General features: G+C 42.5%; 1 protein-coding gene across 1 annotated transcript in view; it reads left to right on the top strand.

Annotated features, from left to right (window-relative positions):
- Window positions 1-19,099, top strand: part of ANKK1 (ankyrin repeat and kinase domain containing 1) — a 164,921-nt gene that overhangs the window by 124,802 nt on the left and 21,020 nt on the right. The window lies entirely within an intron of this gene.

The raw sequence follows: 19,099 nt of genomic DNA, 5'->3' as shown, positions 1-19,099 counted from the left end.
CAGCAGAAGAGGAAGCAGGAGGAGCCAGAGACCTTTCTTGCTTTCTTGGTTTTTTAGGTGTCTACTCCACTGCAGCTCGTGCTTTGCACTTAGATGCCTAATCATGCAGGATGTGCTCAGGTTGAGAACATTTATGCCTCACTTCAGGCTCTGATTGCCCTCACTTTAGGCTCTGATTGCACAACGTGCAAGCCACTTGTGTCTTGTCGTCAGCACATTGTCTAAAGAACTGCCATGCCAGGGAACTCCTTGGAGCTGGCTTTAGTGTACTCGATCCCTTGCTGCGGTGGACAGTAGCAGGCATACTGTCTAGGGGACAACGGCTCCACTTTTGCACCCTGCTCCCTCTTCTGCTGTGATGGTGGCTCTGTGCGACCACCGCCTCTTCCTCCGAACTACACAGGTCACTCGCATGACCTTGATTCCATGTGGGGTCGAGGATCTCATCATCCTCCACATCATCTTCCACCCAGTCTTCAGCCCTGCCCTCCTTGTCGGTCTGCAGACTTCAGAAAGCCACAGCAGTTGGCACCTGTGTTTCGTCATCATCTGAGACGTGCTGTGGTGGTCCTCCCATGTGTTCATCTTGAAACATAAGTGGTTGGGCATTGGTGAACTCATTCTCTTCCACTTATGGGGCAGGGCTATGTGGATGGCCCTGGGAAACCCTGCTAGCAGAGTCATCAAAAAGCAGAAGAGAGACTGCTGCATGACTTGGGGCTCAGACTGCTTGGCTGATTTGCAAGGGGGTGAGGTGAAAGACTGATGGCCATGGGCTGCAGGTGCCAACTGTGATCTCTCAGCAGGAGCCTGGGTGGGAGACAATGTGAAGGAACTGGAGGCACTGTCAGCAACCCAATCTACTATCACCTGTACTTGTTCTGGCCTCACCATTCGTAGAGCTGCATTTGGCCCTATCAAATAGCGCTGCAGGTTCTGTCGACTACTCGTGCGTGTAGCTGGCACAGATGAACCACGTCCTCTTCCTGCAACAGGAGCTCCACCAGCAGCATCACGACCGGGGCTACGTCCCTTATTCGACGCTCTCCACATTCTCTACAAATTTAGTATTTGGCCCAAAATGGGTGTTTTTTTAAAATAACAGAATAGAACAACAGTATCTAACGCGTGAATTTGACACTGACAGATGCAGCAAAGGCTGCAAATTTAGTAAAATTGCCCAAAATGGGTGTTTTTTTTAAACCCAGAATATTATTGCAGTATTTCACACTTGTATCTCACACTGACAGATGCAGCAAAGGCAGCAAATTTTGTATTTTGCCCAAAATGGGTGTTTTTTTTTATAACAGACTAGAACAACAGTATCTAACACTTGTATTTTACACTGACAGATGCAGCCAAGGCCGCAAATTTAGTATTTTGCTCAAAATGGTTGTTTTTTTAATAACAGAATATGACAGCAGTATCTAACGCTTGTATTTCACACTGAAGGATGCAACAAGGGCTGTAAAATGTATTCTTTTGCCCAAAAAGGGTGTTTTTTAAAACCCAGAATATTATTGCAGTATTTAAAGCTTGTATCTCACAATGACAGATGCAGCAAAGACCGTAAATTTAGTATTTTGCCCAAAAAGGGTGTTTTTTCAATTACAGAATATGACAGCAGTATCTAACGCTAGTATTTCACACAGAAGGATGCAACAAGAGCTATAAATTTATTCTTTTGCCCAAAAAGGGTGTTTTTTAAAACCCAGAATATTATTGCAGTATTTCAAGCTTGTATCTCACACTGACAGATGCAGCAAAGGCTGAAAATTTAGTATTTTTCCCAAAATGGGTGTTTTTTTAATAAAAGAATAGAACAACATTATCTAACGCGTGTATTTCACACTGACAGATCCAGCCAAGGCCGCAAATTTAGTATTTTGCCCTAAATGGGTGTTTTTTTAATAACAGAATATGACAGCAGTATCTACCGCTTGTATTTCACACTGAAAGATGTAACAAGGGCTGTAAAATATATCCTTTTGTCTAAAAAGGGTGTTTTTTAATAACAGAATATTACAGCAGTATATAACGCTTGTATTTCACACTGAAAGATGCAACAAGGGCTGTAAAATTTATTCTTTTGCCCAAAAAGGGTGTTTTTTAAAAACCAGAATATTGTTGCAGTATTTCAAGCTTGTATCTCACACTGACAGATGCAGCAAAGGCTGCAAATTTAGTATTTTGCCCAAAATGGGTGTTTTTTTAATAACAGAATAGAACAACAGTATCTAACGCGTGTATTTCACACTGACAGATGCAGCCAAGGGCGCAAATTATTGCAGTATTTCAAGCTTAAATTGCACACTGACTAATGCTGCATAGTCCCCGGATGGAGGGTATTGCCAAAAATGGGTGTTTTTAAAACCCAGAAAATTATTGAAGTATGTCAAGCTTGTATTTAACAATGACAGATGCAGCAAACGCCGCTAAATAAGGATTTTGCCCTAAATGGGTGTTTTTTTTAATAACAGAATAGAACAACAGTATTTGACACTGACAGATGCAGCAAAGGCTGCAAATTTAGTAAATTGCTTAAAATGGGTGTTTTTTAAAACCCAGAATATTATTGCAGTATTTCAAGCTTGTATCTCACACTGACAGACGCAGCAAAGGCTGCAAATTTAGTATTTTGCCCAAAATGGGTGTTTTTTTAATAACAGAATATGACAGCAGTATCTAACGCTTGTATTTCACACTGAAACATGCAACAAGGGCTGTAAAATATATTATTTTGCCTAAAAAGGGTGTTTTTTTAATATCAGAATATGACAGCAGTATCTAACGCTTGTATTTCACACTGACAGATGCAACATGGGCTGTAAAATGTATTATTTTGCCCAAAAAGGGTGTTTTTTTAAAACCCAGAATATTATTGCAGTATTTCAAGCTTGTAACTCACACTGACAGATGCAGCAAGGGCTGTAAAATTTATCCTTTAGCCCAAAATGGGTGTTTTTTTAAAACCCCAAAAATGATTGCAGTATTTTAAGCTTAAATTGCACACTGACTAATGCTGCAAAGTCCCCAGATGGAGGGTATTGCAAAAAATAAGTGTTTTTTAAAACTCAGAAAATTATTGAAGTATTTCAAGCTTGTATTTAACAATGACAGATGCAGCATAGGCTGCAAATTTAGTATTTTGCTCTAAATGGGTGTTTTTTTAATAACAGAATATGACAGTAGTATCTATCGCTTGTATTTCACACTGACAGATGCAAAAAGGGCTGTAAAATGTATTCTTTTGCCCAAAAAGGATGTTTTTTAAAATCCAGAAAATTATTGCTGTATTTCAAGCTTAAATTGCACACTGACTAATGCGGCATAGGCCCCAGATAGAGGGTATTGCCAAAAATGGGTGTTTTTTAAAACCTAGAAAATTATTGAAGTATTTAAAGCTTGTATTTACCAATGACAGATGCACCAAACGCTGCAAATTTGGATTTTGCCCTAAATAGGTGGGTTTTTTTTATAACAAAATATGACAGCAGTATCTAACGCTTGTATTTCACACTGACAAATGCAGCAAGGGCTGTAAAATTTATTCTTTTGCCCAAAAAGGGTGTTTTTTAAAACCCAGAATATTTTAGCAATATTTTTAAGCTTGTATCTCACACTGACAGATGCAGCAAGGGCTGCAAAATTTAGTATTTTGCCCAAAATGGGTGTTTTTTTTATTGCAGAATAGAACACCAGTATCTAACGCGTGTATTTGACACTGACAGATGCAGTAAAGGCTGTAAATTTTGTAAATTGCCCAAAATTGCTGTTTTTTAAACCCAGAATATTATTGCAGTATTTCAAGCTTGTATCTCACACTGATAGATGCAGAAAAGGCTGCAAATTTAGTATTTTGACCAAAATTGGTGTTTTTTTAATAACAGAATAGAACAACAGTACCTAACGCTTGCATTTCACACTGACAGATGCAGCCAAGGCTGCAAATTTAGTATTTCGCTCAAAATGTTTGTTTTTTTTATTACAGAATATGACAACAGTATCTAACGCTTGTATTTCACACTGAAAGATGCAACAAGGGCTGTAAAATGTATTCTTTAGCCCAAAATGGGTGTTTTTTTTAAAACCCCAAAAATTATTGCAGTATTTTAAGCTCAAATTGCACACTGACTAATGCTGCAAAGTCCCCAGATGTAGGGTATTGCAAAAAATAAGTATTTTTTAAAACTCTGAAAATTATTGCAGTATTTCAAGCTTGTATTTAACAATGACAGAATCAGCAAACGCCGCAAAATTTGAATTTTGCACAAAATGGGTGATTTTTTAATAACCGAATATGACAGCAGTATATAACGCTTGAATTTCACACTGACAGATGCAGCAAGGGCTGTAAAATTTAGTATTTTGCCCAAAAAGGGTGTTTTTTAAAACCCAGAAAATTATTGCTATATTTCAAACCTAAATTGCACACTGACTAATGCGGCATAGGCCCCAGATGGAGGGTATTGCCAAAAATGTTTTTTTTTTTTTAAAACCCAGAAAATTATTGAAGTATTTCAAGCTTGTATTTAACAATGACAAATGCAGCATAGGCCGCAAATTTAGTATTTTGCTCTAAATGGGTGTTTTTTAAATAACAGAATATGACCGTAGTATCTATCGCTTGTATTTCACACTGACAGATGCAAAAAGGGCTGTAAAATGTATTCTTTTGCCCAAAAAGGATGTTTTTTAAAACCCAGAAAATTATTGCTGTATTTCAAGCTTAAATTGCACACTGACTAATGCGGCATAGGCCCCAGATGTAGGATGTTGTCAAAAATGGGTGTTTTTTAAAACCTAGAAAATTATTGAAGTATTTAAAGCTTGTATTTAACAATGACAGATTCAGCAAACGCTGCAAAATTAGGATTTTGCCCTAAATGGGTATTTTTCAAATAACAGAATATGACAGCAGTATCAAACGCTTGTATTTCACACTGAGAGATGAAACCAGGGCTGTAAAATTTAGTATTTTGTTTTTTAAAACCCAGAAATTTATTGCAGTATTTCAAGCTTAAATTGCACACAGACAAAAGCTGCAAAGGCCACAGATGTAGGGTCTTGCCAAAAATGGGTAATTTTTTTAAAACCCAGAATATAATTGCAGTATTTCAAGCTTCTATTTGACTGTCACAAATGCACATACAGTATGCTGTGCTGGTGCACAGAACTTGCATAAAATGGCTGCCGCCGCCCACCTAGCTAACCGATGGATAAAAGTTATTTTTCTGGGTCACTGGGCTCAGGGTAGGGTAAAAATATTGTGCACTGCACCCACAAAACAAAATCTAGGTAGATCACTGAGTTAACAAGCACTTCAGATTAAAGATTCTGTCCTATTCTCTCCCTCACAGCAGCAGCATCGTATCCCTACACTAATCAGAGCAGAATGACGTGCAGCACTACGTGACTCCAGCTTATATAGAGGCTGGGTCACATACTGCACTGGCAAATCACAGCAATGCCATTAGTAGGCATGGCTCTGATGGCTTCTAAGGGCACACGAGTAGAGTTGAGCGAACCCGAACTGTAAAGTTTGGGTTCGTACCAAACTTTAGGTTTTTCGGCACTCGGACCCGAACCTGAACATTTACGTAAAAGTTTGGGTTCGGTGTTTGGCGCTATCTTGGCGCTTTTTGAAAGGCTGCACAGCAGCCAATCAACAAGCGTCATACTACTTGCCCTAAAAGGCCATCACAGCCATGCCTACTATTGGCATGACTGTGATTGGACAACTGCAGCATGTGACCCAGCCTCTATTTAAGCTGGAGTCACGTAGCGCCGCCCGTCACTCTGCTCTGATTAGTGTAGGGAGAGGTATCAGCTGCTGTGAGGGAGAGATCAGGGAGCAATCTTATCAAGAACTGGTTTATGTACTTTTTAAGCCTGCCCTGAGCCAACTACTGCTGAAAACGATTTTTTTTTTCTTCAGTTAGTCAATATCAATACATGATCGGCAGCCATTTTATGCAACGATAGTGCACCAGCACAGGCTATCTGCAAGTCCAGAAATACAGCTTTGGCTTACTGGGGTAAAAAAAAGCCTCTGAAATACTGCACATCTGGGATTAGACAAGCATAAGTGACTGTCACATTTTGGACAGAAATACAGCTTTTTGGTTAGGGTGAAAAAACCCTCTAATATACTGCACATTTGGGATTAGACAAGCATAAGTGACTGTCACATTTAGGACAGAAATACAGCTTTTTGGTTAGGGTGAGAAAACCCTCTAATATACTGCACATCTGGGATTACACGTGCATAAGTGACTGTCACATTTAGGCCATAAATATGGCTTTGGCATACTGAGGTGAAAAAAGCCTCTCATATACTGCACATCTGGGATTACACGTACATAAGTGACTGTCACATTTAGGCCATAAATACGGCTTTGGAATACTGGGGTGAAAAAAGCCTCTGATATACTGCATATCTAGGATTAGACGTGCATAAGTGACTGTCACATTTAGGCCAGAAATACAGCTTTTTGGTTAGGGTGAAAAAACCCTCTAATATACTGCACATCTGGGATTAGATAAGCATAAGTGATTGTCACATTTAGGCCATAAATATGGCTTTGGCATACTGAGGTGAAAAAAGCCTCTCATATACTGCACATCTGGGATTACACGTGCATAAGTGACTGTCACATTTAGACCATAAATACGTCTTTGGAATACTGGGGTAAAAAACCCTCTAATATACTGCACATCTGGGATTACACGTGCATAAGTGACTGTCATATTTAGGACAGAAATACAGCTTTTTGGTTAGGGTGAAAAAACCCTCTAATATACTGCACATCTGGGATTACACATGCATAAGTGACTGTCACATTTAGGCCATAAATACGGCTTTAGCATACTGGGGTGAAAAAAGCCTCTGATATACTGCACATCTGGGATTACACATGCATAAGTGACTGTTACATTTAGGACAGAAATACAGCTTTTTGGTTACTGGTGTGAAAAAACCCTCTAATTTACTGCACATCTGGGATTAGACAAGCATAAGTGACTGTAACATTTAGGCCAGAAATACAGCTTTTTGGTTACTGGGGTGAAAAAAGCCTCTGATATACTGCATATCTAGGATTAGACGTGCATAAGTGACTGTCACATTTAGGCCAGAAATACGGCTTTTTGGTTAATGGGGTGAAAAAACCCTCTGATATACTGCACATCTGGGCTTAGATAAGCATAAGTGACTGTCACATTTAGGCCAGAAATACGGCTTTATGGTTACTGGGGTGAAAAAACCCTCTAATATACTGCACATCTGGGATTAGACAAGCATAAGTGACTGTCACATTTAGGCCATAAATACGGCTTTTTGGTTACTGGTGTAAAAAAACCTCTAATACACTGCACATCTGGGATAAGACGTGCATAAGTGAGTGTCACATTTAGGCCACAAATACCGCTGTCATATAGAGTTTTAAAAAAAATAGAGTGCAATACCCTACATCAGGGTTTATATTGGCGGTTAATTATTTTTAACATACTTAACCACTTTTTACTTTGCTTTGTGAACGCTAACTATGAGGCAAACATCTAATAAGGGACGAGGTCATGGTCGTGGTGGTGGTGTTGGTGGAGCCTCTGGTGCAGGGAGAGGACGTGGCCGTTCTGCCACAGCTACAAGTACTACTGATCCTACTACCTCAGGTCCCAGTAGCCGCCAGAATCTACAGCGATATTTGGTCGGGCCTAATGCCGTTCTAAGGATGGTAAGGCCTGAGCAAGTACAGGCGCTAGTCAATTGGGTGGCCAACAGTGGATCCAGCACGTTTACATTATCTCCCACCCAGTCTTCTGCAGAAAGCGCACAGGTGGCGCCTGAAACCCATGCCCATCAGTCTGTCACATCACCCCCATGCATATCGGGGAACCTGTCTGAGCCTCAAGTCATGCAGCAGTCTCTTAGGCTGTTTGAAGACTCTGCTGGCAGGGTTTCCCAAGGGCATCCACCTAGCCCTTCCCCAGGGGTGGAAGACATAGAATGCATTGACACACAACCACTTATGTTTTTTGATGAGGACATGGGAATACCACCTCAGCACGTTTCTGATGATGACGAAACACAAGTGCCAACTGCTGCGTCTTTCTGCAGTGTGCAGACCGAAAAGGAGGTCAGGGAGGAAGACTGGGTGGAAGACGATGCAGGGGATGATGAGGTCCTAGACCCCACAGGGAGGGAAGGTCGTGCCACTGACTTTTAGAGTTCGGAGGAAGAGGCAGTGGTGAGAATGAGCCAACAGCGTAGCAAAAGCCGGAGCAGGGTGCAAAAGCAGAGCAGCCGACACCAAAACAGTTTGCATGCTACTGGCCACCGCCACCAGGGACCGAGCACACCTAAGGCAGCTTCAAGGAGTTCCCTGGCATTGCATTTCTTCACACAATGTGCTGATGACAAGACCCGAGTGGTTTGCACGCTGTGCCATCAGAGCCTGAAGCGAGGCATTAACGTTGTGAACCTAAGCACAACATGCATGACCAGGCATCTACATGCGAGACACGGGCTGCAGTGGAGTAAGCACCTTCAAAACCAAGAAAGTGCTCAGGCCCCTCCTGCTCAGCAAACATTGGCACCTGCCGCCCAGCAAACAGAGGATGTGCCACCAACACCACCTCCGTCACCAAGCATCTCCACCATGTCACACAGAAGCGTTCAGCTCTCCATCTCACAAACCTTTGAGAGAAAGCGTAAATTCCCACCAAGCCACCCTCGATCCCTGGCCCTGAATGCCAGCATTTCTAAACTGCTGGCCTTTGAAATGCGTCATTCAGGCTGGTGGAGACGGACAGCTTCAAACAGCTCATGTCGCTTGGTGTCCCACAGTACGTCGTTCCCAGCCGCCACTACTTCTCCAAGAGAGCCGTGCCCTCCCTGCACAACCAAGTATCGGATAAAATCAAGTGTGCACTGCGCAACGCCATCTGTGGCAAGGTCCACCTAACCACAGATACGTGGACCAGTAAGCACGGCCAGGGACGCTATATCTCCCTAACTGCACACTGGGTAAATGTAGTGGCGGCTGGACCCCAGGCGGAGAGCTTTTTGGCGCATGTCCTTCCGCCGCCCAAGATCGCAGGGCATCATTCTTTGCCTCCTGTTGCCTCCTCTTCCTACTCGGCTTCCTCCTCCTCTTCTACTACCTCCTAATCCGGTCAGCGACAGACCTTCACCACCAACTTCCGCATAGCCATGGGTAAACGTCAGCAGGCCATTCTGAAACTGATGTGTTTGGGAGACAGGCCCCACACCGCGCAGGAGTTGTGGCGGGGTATAGAACAACAGACCGACGAGTGGTTGCTGCCAGTTGGCCCCAAGCCCGGCCTGGTGGTGTGCGATAATGGGCGAAATCTCGTTGCAGCTCTAGGACTAGCCGGTTTGACGCACATCCCTTGCCTGGCGCATGTGCTGAATTTGGTGGTGCAGAAATTTATTCACAACTACCCCGACATGTCAGAGCTGCTGCATAAAGTGCGGGCCGTCTGTGTGCGTTTCCGGCGTTCTCATCCTGCCGCCACTCGGCTGTCTTCTCTACAGCCTAACTTCGGCCTTCCCGCTCACCGCCTCATATGCGACGTGCCCACCAGGTTGAACTCCACCTTGCACATGCTGGAGAGACTGTGCAAGCAGCAGCAGGCCATAGTGGAGTTTCAGCTGCAGCACGCACGGGTGAGTCGCACTGCGGAACAGCACCACTTCACCACCAATGACTGGGCCTCCATGCGAGACCTGTGTGCCCTGTTGCGCTGTTTCGAGTACTCCACCAACATGGGCAGTGGCGATGACGCCGTTATCAGCGTTACAATACCACTTCTATGTCTCCTTGAGAAAACACTTAGGGCGATGATGGAAGAGGATGTGGCCCAGGACGAGGAGGAGAAAGAGGGGTCATCTCTAACACTTTCAGGTCAGTCTTTTAGAAGTGGCTCAGAAAGAGGATTTTCGCAACAGCAGAGGCCACGTACAAATTTGGCCAGCCAGGGCCCACTACTGGAGGATGAGGAGGAGGATGGGTATGAAGCATGTTCACAGCGGGGTGGTATCCAACGCAGCTCGGGCCCATCACTGGTGCGTGGCTGGGGGGATACGGAGGACGCAGACGAAACGCCTTCCACAGAGGACAGCTTGTCCTTACCTCTGGGCAGCCTAGCACACATGAGCAACTACATGCTGCAGTGCCTGCACAACGACTGCAGAGTTGCCCACATTTTAACGTGTGCTGACTACTGGGTGGCCACCCTGCTGGATCCCCATTACAAAGACAATGTGCCGTCCTTAATTCCCTCACTGGAGCGTGATCGGAGAGCATTCCCGACTGACGCCAGGGGACAAGTGGAAGCACAAGCCGAAGGCAAGGGAGGAGGAAGAGGTCGCCAAAGCAGCTGTGTCAGCGCCAGCACCTCAGAAGGCAGGGTTAGCATGGCCAACATGTGGAAAAGCTTTGTTACCTCGCCGCAACAACCTGCCCCAACTGCTGATATCGAGCGTGTTAGCAGGAGGCAGCATTTGAACAGCATGGTGGAAAAGTACCTGTGCACACGCCTACACGTACTGACTGATGGTTCTGCCCCATTCAACTTCTGGGTCTCCAAATTGTCCACATGGCCAGAGCTTGCCCTGTATGCCTTGGAGGTGCTGGCCTGCCCTGCAGCCAGTGTACTCTGTGAACGTGTATTTAGCACGGCAGGAGGCATCATTACAGACAGACGCAGCCGCCTGTCCACAGCCAACGTGGACAAGCTCACGTTAATTAAAATGAACCAGGCTTGGATCCCACAAGACTTTTCTGTACCTTGTGCAGAATAGACATTTATACCACCATCAAACATACATTCTTGTACTCAAGTCAAGTGCAATGATTCTTTTTTTTATTTTTATTTTTTTATTTGTCCCAATATTTTGGGGGCTACCTACCCCAATAAAAAACAAAACAAAACATTGTTGGCTACCTCCTCCTCCTCCATTGATGCCTCCACCTACAACACCACATTCACCGCCTCATAAACCTCCGACTCCATATCCACCTCCTTCTCTGAGTTGCAGGTTAATAATTTGTAATTTTTAGTTATTTTATTTCATTTTAAGTTATTTCCCTATCCACATTTGTTTGCAGAGCAGTTGCCATGCTCTTAAGCACATTTTACTGCCTTTTACATCCCTCTAGTCTAAAGGACTATTTTAGAGCCATTTTAATGCAAAAAAGTGCCAATTTTAGTGCCCTAAATTGAAAAAATTCTTATTTTCAATTGTCGGGTGACATTTTACCATTTTTGGCGTATACAAACCCCTGCTGTGCCTGGGTGACAGGGGCCTAAATCTCTCAAAATCCTCTGTTGTATTGCTGGGTGACATGTACCCCCTTTTGCCGTGAATGAACCCCTGCTGTGCATGGGTGACAGGTGCCTAAATTTCTCAAAATCCTCTGTTCTATTGCTGGGTGACAAGAACCCCCTTTTTCCGTGAATGAACCCCTGCTGTGCCTGGGTGACAGGGGCCTAAATCTCTCAAAAGCCTCTGTTGTATTGCTGGGTGACATGAACCCCCTTTTGCCGTGAATGAACCCCTGCTTTGCCTGGGTGACAGGGGCCTAAATCTCTCAAAATCCTCTGTTGTATTGCTGGGTGACATGAACCCCCTTTTGCCGTGAATGAATCCCTGCTGTGCCTGGGCCGTGCCTGGGTGACAGGGGCCTAAATCTCTCAAAATCCTCTGTTCTATTGCTGGGTGACAAGAACCCCCTTTTGTTGTGAATGAACCCCTGCTGTGCCTGGGTGACAGGGGCCTAAATATTGCCACCTTTATCAGAAGGTTTTATAATGATGGAGCTACGGTTAGATTAAACCCATTGGGGCGAGTATTTTCAAGACTCTCAAGTTAAGAGATGACTAGTTGGAGGAAGATATCTACATGCTCGTAATTGAATGGATTTTTCATCCGAAACCTTGTGTTTCTATATGTTTAAATGTGAATCACCCAAGGGATTGACCCCCTGAGGAACCAAAAGCCTGGGGGAAACGCCTTGGTGTATATAGACCCGCCTAGAGACAGTTAGAGTGAATAAGGATACAGGGACCCACTAGGGCCATCTAGGGTGCTGTAGCCCAGGTACAAGGACAGAGAGACCCCTCCATTAGGGGTCGTCTCTGGGCTGAGTCTAACTGCAGGGTAACTTTAGGGAAAGGATCCCCTTCCCTATACATAGATGTGTACCCCCAATATTGTGTATCTATAAAAGTTTATTCTATACATTAGATACAGTAGGTCTTCGACCATCACACTAGATTTATTTAGGGTAATTGTTTTTAAGAATGTAAAAATAAAGTATATAATATTTTATATATACATTTTGTTGCTGGATATATAAGCGTATTTCAGCATGATAAATGACCCCCTTTGTTGACAAAGAGACTACTAAACCAGGGCAATACTTAGACTAGGCAATTGTAAAAAAGGGACATCCTTGATTAACACACCTTAGCGACTGCCATAAAAAGGCCTATGGGTGGTCAGTAAGGGGTTTGAAAAAGCATTGTCAGTAAAAGCCCCCTGAATTAGTCTTAAATTGAAAAATACTCCATGTAAAAAGTATACCTTTTGAATTCTGTTTACTATGGACAAAGCATCATGGTAGCACCAGCCGACATGACATAATGATGTCATTATAGACAAAATGTTGTTACATAGTTAATACGGTTGAAAAAAGACATAAGTCCATCAAGTTCAACCAAGGGATAGGTGGGGACGCGAATCCCAGAAGGAAGTGAGACTCCGATTTCTACACATTTTCATAAGCATTAATGTTGTTTACTTTTAAGAATTCATCTAAACCCTTTTTAAAACCATTCATTATTCCTGCTGTGACCACGTCCTGAGGAAGACTATTCCACAGATTCACAGTTCTTACAGTAAAGAAGTGTTTACCCTTCTGGAAACTGAACTTTTTCTTCTCCAGTCGGAGGCAGTGCCCCCTTGACTTTTGAGGGCATTTTACATTAAACAGTTTTTCTCTGTATTTTTTGTATGGCCCATTTATGTATTTCAATAGGTGATGAGCGGCAGGGGCTATATTTGAATTTGCGATATTTGACAAATATTTAAGCAAATATTCGACATATATTATTGAATTCGAGATTATTTTCTTGATTATCAAAAATAGGCAATGTAATATTCGCGTAATGCGCGCGAAATACAGGCGTGGGTCACTTTTGCTACATTTTCCAAGCTGCTAGAAGTTTCCTGAGATTGTAGAAAATGGTTGGCAAGGCAGAACATTAAAAATGGCTTTATATGCAATTAGAGTGCTCCAATATATTCACGATTGCGCTAATCGGCACTAATGATGCAAATATTTTGGTGCAATACGTTAAACTTCACATTTTAGCAGGTCTGCATGTACAGTCGTGGCCAAAAGTTTTGAGAATTACATAAATATTGGAAATTGGAAAAGTTGCTGCTTAAGTTTTTATAATAGCAATTTGCATATACTCCAGAATGTTATGAAGAGTGATCAGATAAATTGCATAGTCCTTCTTTGCCATGAAAATTAACTTAATCCCAAAAAAACCTTTCCACTGCATTTCATTGCTGTCATTAAAGGACCTGCTGAGATCATTTCAGTAATCGTCTTGTTAACTCAGGTGAGAATGTTGACGAGCACAAGGCTGGAGATCATTATGTCAGGCTATTGGGTTAAAATGGCAGACTTGACATGTTAAAAGGAGGGTGATGCTTGAAATAATTGTTCTTCCATTGTTAACCATGGTGACCTGCAAAGAAACGCGTGCAGCCATCATTGCGTTGCATAAAAATGGCTTCACAGGCAAGGATATTGTGGCTACTAAGATTGCACCTCAATCAACAATTTATAGGATCATCAAGAACTTCAAGGAGAGAGGTTCAATTCTTGTTAAGAAGGCTTCAGGGCATCCAAGAAAGTCCAGCAAGCGCCAGGATCGTCTCCTAAAAAGGATTCAGCTGTGGGATCGGAGTGCCACCAGTGCAGAGCTTGCTCAGGAATGAATGGCAGCAGGCAGGTGTGGGCGCATCTGCACGCACAGGGAAGCGAAGACTTTTGGAAGATGGCCTGGTGTCAAGAAGGGCAGCAAAGAAGCCACTTCTCTCCAAAAAAAACATCAGGGACAGATTGATCTTCTGCAGAAAGTATCGTGAATGGACTGCTGAGGACTGGGGCAAAGTCATATTCTCCGATGAAGCCTCTTTCCGATTGTTTGGGGCATCTGGAAAAAGGCTTGTCCGGAGAAGAAAAGGTGAGCGCTACGATCCGTCCTTAGTCATGCCAACAGTAAAGCATCCTGAGACCATTCATGTGTGGGGTTGCTTCTCATCCAAGGGAGTGGGCTCACTCACAATTTTGCCCAAAAACACAGCCATGAATAAAGAATGGTACCAAAACACCCTCCAACGGCAACTTCTTCCAACAATCCAACAACAGTTTGGTGAAGAACAATGCATTTTCCAGCACGATGGAGCACTGTGCCATAAGGCAAAAGTGATAACTAAGTGGCTCGGGGACCAAAACATTGACATTTTGAGTCCATGGCCTGGAAACTCCCCAGATCTTAATCCCATTGAGAACTTGTGGTCAATCCTCAAGAGGCGGGTGGACAAACAAAAACCCACTAATTCTGACAAACTCCAAGAAGTGATTATGAAAGAATGGGTTGCTATCAGTCAGGAATTGGCCCAGAAGTTGATTGAGAGCATGCCCAGTCGAATTGCAGAGGTCCTGAAAAAGAAGGGCCAACACTGCAAATACTGACTCTTTGCATAAATGTCATGTAATTGTCGATAAAAGTCTTTGAAACGTATGAAGTGCGTGTAATTATATTTCACTACATCACAGAAACAACTGAAACAAAGATCTAAAAGCAGTTTAGCAGCAAACTTTGTGAAAACTAATATTTGTGTCATTCTCAAAACTTTTGGCCATGACTGTATGTATGGACAGCAGAACCTATCACACTACCTAACACACTGCTTTGCAACAGCTACACTATATCAGGATATAACCTACACTGACTATCTCCCACTGACTATCTGTATTTTATATATAAGCTATCTAACTATCTATCTACTGTAGTGTGGAAAGCACAGAGCTCAGCAATGACACTGCTGTCTCTCTCAGAACTTTAAAAAACTGTAGAAAATGGCTGCTGGGGAGGTGCTTATATAGTAAGGGGTAGGCAACTTTCCTATTGGTTGCTAGGGTTGTTGCTAAGCTCAGACAAAGACATTGCAGCCTTCTCATTGGCCACAAGCAATAAGGGAGGTTACTGATGAAAAAAAAAATCTTCGCAATTCAAATATTCGCGCCCAACACTATTAATCATGTCCCTCCTTAGACGTCTTTTTCTCAAGACTAAATAAATTGAATTTTTTTATTCTTTCTTCATAACTAAGATCCTCCATGCCCTTTATCAATTTAGTCGCTCTCCTCTGTACTTTTTCTAGCTGCAGTGCGTCCTTTCTATGACTGGTGCCAAAAACTGAACTGCATATTCCAGATGAGGCCGCACCAAAGCTTTGTAAAGTGGCAGTATTACATCCCTGCCTCGCGAGTCCATGCCAATATCCTAGTGGCCTTAGAAGCAGCTGATTGACATTGTATGCTGTTATTCAGTCTATGATCTACAAGGACACCCAAATCCTTCTCTACAAGTGACTCCCCCAGTGTTACATCCCCTAGGACATATGAAGCACAGAGATTATTACTACCAAGATGCATAACTTTACATTTATCCACATTAAACCTCATTTGCCAAGTTGATGCCCAATCACTCAGAGTGTTCAAGTCAGCTTGTAGTTTATGGACATCTTCCATAGACTGTACAGTACAACATAGCTTAGTGTCATTTGCAAAAATAGAAATTGCGCTATTAATCCTGTACTCGATATCATTAATAAATAAATTAAATAATAGAGGACCCAGCACTAAACCTTGGGGTCTACCACTTATAACCCGGGACAATTGTGAATAGGAATCATTGACCACAACTCTCTGGACACGGTCCTTCATCTAGTTTTCAATCCAATTACAAACTATACTTTCCAAGCCTATAGACCTTACTTTTCTATCAAATGTCTATGAAGGACAGTATCAAAAGCCTTTGCAAAATTCAGAAACACTACATCCACAGCTGCTCCTCTGTCTAGGCTACTACTCACCTCCTCATGAAAACAAATCAGGTTAGTCTGACAACTTCTGTCCTTGGTAAACCTATGTTGGTTATCACTTATAATATTATTTACAGTCACATACTCCTGTATATAGTTCCTTAAGAGTCCTTCAAACATTTTTCCCACAACAGAAGTTAAACTAACTGGGTTGAGGGCAGCATTTAAGGGCATAGACTGGGAGCATCTACTGTCACATAATAACACTGAGGATAAATGGGAGAGCTTTAAATCCACATTGATAAATTGCACTAAAAAATGTATTCCTTTAGGTAACAAGAATAAACGGCTAAAATTAAACCCCCATGGCTTACAGCTACGTACTATAAAAAGGGCAATAAAAGACAAAAAAAAAAAGGATTTAGAAATGATAAATCTGAGGGGTCAGCTATGGTTTTTGATTTTTACAAAGGGCTTAATAAAATCTGTAAAAATGAGATAAAATGAACAAAAATACAAAATGAACAGCAGGTGTCAAAAGAGAGAAAAACAAATCCCCAAAAATTATTTAATTGTATAAATGCAAAAAATCCAAGGTCTGAGCAGGTAGGTCCCCTAAATAATGGTAAAGGGGGGTTACTCATTGAACATAAGAAAAAGGCAGAGTTACTAAATGTTTTTTTTAGCTCTGTAAATACAAATGAAGAGAAAGGAGCTGATATCTGTGGTACTGGGGCTGTTAGTAAATCCAGTAATATACTCTATTGGCTAACTATAGATATGGTCCAAGATAAGTTAAATAAATGTGAACATTAACAAGGCTGAGGGTCCAGATGGATTACACCCAAGAGTGCTTAAAGAGGTCAGTTCAGTAATTGCTATGCCCCTGTTTATAATTTTTAAAGATTCTCTAGGTACTGGTGCAGTGCCAAGTGATTGGCGCAAGACAAATGTGGTGACCATATTCAAAAAAGGATCTAGGTCCTCCACAGGAAATTATAGACCAGGGAAATTAGCCTTTTTAAAATTCAGTGTCTTTGCTCTGCCTGACAGAGTTTGCTTCTTATAGTTTAGGGGGAATATAATTATATTGTGGTCACTATTACCTAGTGTTTCTCGAACAGTAACATTTCCAACAAGCTCTGCATCATTAGAAATTACCAGATCCAACAGAGCATCGCCCCTAGTGGGAGCTTCTACAAACTGGCCCATAAAGTGGTCCTGCAGCAAGTTGAGGAATCTTATCAACTTTGCAGTTGAGGCAGAACTATGCGGTTGAGTCAATGTCTGGGAAGTTAAAATTTCCCATTATGACCACTGTACCAGCCTGTGCAGCCTGCTCTATTTGGTTATACAGTTGCATTTCTATCGTCTCTGTGACGTTAGGGGGTCTGTAGACTACACCAAGTATTATTTTTCAGTGTATATATCCCTTTGAACTTCCACCCATAGGGTTTTCACAGCCTCACCATCCGCACCCACAATTGCCTTTTTCACACTTGTCATTAGATCACTCCTCACATACAGGCACACACCACCACCTTTTCTATTGATCCTGTCTTTCCTAAATAGTGTAAAACCCTCAATATCTACAGCCCAGTGATCCGAAGAGTCCAACCATGTCTCAGCCACACCAACTACATCTATGTGTTCTTCTAGTACCATAGCCTTCAGCTCCCCCATTTTGCTATCTAGACTTCTGGCATTTGTGAATATACAGTACATTTTAAATTACTATTACTAGCCTCCTGGAACTTTTCCCTCTACCCCTTCTTCCTAAATTAACCCAACTTCTGACCTGATAGTCTTTATCTTGCCCTTCTCCTCCCACCTCCATTTCACTGACCCCAGTCATTGCCTGCACAGTGAGGTCTAAGTCTCTCTCCGGGTTTTCAATGCCCCTAAGTATTTCAAGCTGCTTATTTAGATCCAAGATCTGAGCTTCCAAATATGCAACATGATTGCATCTAGTGCAAATGTATTCACCCTCGAATGGCTCTTCAAGGCACGCATACATTGCACAGGACACACACTTAGGGTCCATTCACACGTCTGTAGTGTATTGCGGATCCGCAAATTGCGGATCCACAATACATCCGGCCGGCACCCCCATAGAACTGCGATAGCGGACAAGAATAGAACATGTTCCATTTTTTTCGAGAGCCGCGGCCCGGGAAAATCGAGGCTACGCTCCGGAAATGCGGATGCCGACAGCACACTGTGTGCTGTCCGCATCTCTTCGGGCCCCATAGAGAATGAATGATCCGGACCCATTCTACGGACGTGTGAATGGACCCTTAGTAGCATTGTCCATGGAGCACATGTTTAGATGGGGTGAACAGTAAAGAAGGAAAACAGTAAATATGAGGTAAGATTTAGACCCTGTCTTCTGCAGTTTGAGAACTAGCTAGAATCAAGCCAACGAAAATCTATCAAACCTTAGTTTGTTGCTCCTTGTCTTAAAAACTCTTTTTCTTTAAACTCCACTTATTCACAAGCCCACTAGAGCGAGCTCAGGAAGAGTCCAGCAATGCAATTAATAGCACCTGGGAGCACAAACCACTCCCCTTAACCAGGTACACAGCAAAAAATAAAATAAAATGCGTTTAAATGTCAGTACCAAAATGCAAGCACTTTGTGTTGTAGACAATAGAACGACACAATGGGGACCTTTGGATTCTTGGGGGATGAGGACTAGAGCAGAATTTGAGGTCAGAATATCTTGAATGAATATCCCACATAAAAAATATTGCACGCTGTGATGTATGACATCACCACGCTGGCCAATGTGATGACGTCATCACGCACTGCACAAGTTTCCAGACTGGATCTTCAATCAAGATGGCCACGGCAGACTCTTTGCGAGCAAATGGATAAAGTGAGTATTTTATTTTATTTTTTTACTGATTAACCCTTGTCAGCCCTCAATGGTCATCTCAAATT

The sequence above is a fragment of the Bufo bufo genome, chromosome 1, assembly GCF_905171765.1.
Source record: "Bufo bufo chromosome 1, aBufBuf1.1, whole genome shotgun sequence".
NCBI classification, from domain to species: Eukaryota; Metazoa; Chordata; class Amphibia; order Anura; family Bufonidae; genus Bufo; species Bufo bufo.
The sequence above is the reverse complement of the archived record's forward strand: the minus strand, read 5'-3'. Positions and strand labels throughout refer to the sequence as shown.